The sequence below is a fragment of the Humulus lupulus genome, chromosome 3, assembly GCF_963169125.1.
Source record: "Humulus lupulus chromosome 3, drHumLupu1.1, whole genome shotgun sequence".
Lineage (NCBI taxonomy): Eukaryota > Viridiplantae > Streptophyta > Magnoliopsida > Rosales > Cannabaceae > Humulus > Humulus lupulus.
Window position 1 is genome coordinate 43509961 of NC_084795.1, and position 1140 is coordinate 43511100.

At 40.0% G+C, this 1140-nt stretch overlaps 1 non-coding gene across 1 annotated transcript; it reads right to left on the bottom strand.

Moving 5' to 3' along the window:
• Positions 1-822: 822 nt before the first annotated feature.
• Positions 823-929, bottom strand: LOC133827873 (small nucleolar RNA R71). The gene has a single exon (XR_009890521.1). It is a non-coding gene; the product is annotated as a small nucleolar RNA R71 (small nucleolar RNA).
• Positions 930-1140: the final 211 nt, after the last annotated feature.

Here is a 1140-nt window from a genome sequence, read left to right on the forward strand (position 1 = left end):
GTGGGTCTAAAGTGATACCTTGGCAACCTTCCCAATCGCCCTGGGAACATTTCAAGCATCTACCTTTGCACTATTACATTGTTGAACTTATTACTATAAGAAAACCAAGCTTGTTCTGTCAAAATAAGCAATTTCACTCTGCTTAAAGGTTGTTTGGTCGAAAAGGTTGACTTGTGATCCACCATACTTACTCAGTAACCTCGTGGAGTTCTAGTAAGGCATTGGAGATCACCTAAAAACCTCCAAATCTACTTGGGAACAAGTTTAAAAAAAAAATAATCAAAATAAAAAAATAATAAATCTAATTCTAATTTTCGAGAGTGGATGAATCATCACGAAACTTCTAGTGACACTTCTTCCAATTCATCCACCACTCCTTCCGGAACTCCTTCCACCAATCCTGCTTCTCCACAAACTTTCACTGATAATAATCCATTCACAATGGCTCGCAATGATGAAATCCAACCAAGAACTCTCAATGACTATCTCCATCCTACTCGCACTTCCACGCCTTCATGCATTATCTTCCCTCCTAATATGCCCGCATTAGACTTTAAACCTGGCATGATTCAACTCTTGCCCACATTTCATGGAATGGAAAACAAAAGCCCATACATGCATATCAGAGAATTCGAGGAGGTAGTAGCCACGTTCTATAACCGAGCCGAAAATGTCGATTCTGTGCGACTAAAGTTCTTCCCTTTCTCCTTGAAGGACAAAGCCAAAAGCTGGTTATACTCTTTGAGGCCTAGGTCTATTGGAACATGGGAGGAGATGACCAAATCTTTCTTTCTAAAACACTTCCCCAGCCATAAGACCAACAGTCTAAAACAACAGATTTCCACATTTTCCCAAAAGGACAATGAAATGTTCTATCAAGTATGGGAAAGATTCAAAGATCTGTTAAATCAGTGCCCGCACCATGGCTATGAGAACTGGTGTTTGGTCAGTTACTTCTATGAAGGCCTCTTGAGTCATGAGTGCCAGTTTGTAGAAATGTTATGTAATGGTGAATTCCTTGAAAAAGAGTCAGACTATGCTCTTGATTATCCCGAAGAAACTGCAAAAAAGTCTCACACCTGGACTGGTCCAAGTGCAACTTGTTGATGGTGAAATCTCGTCAACGAAATTAGATTGGAA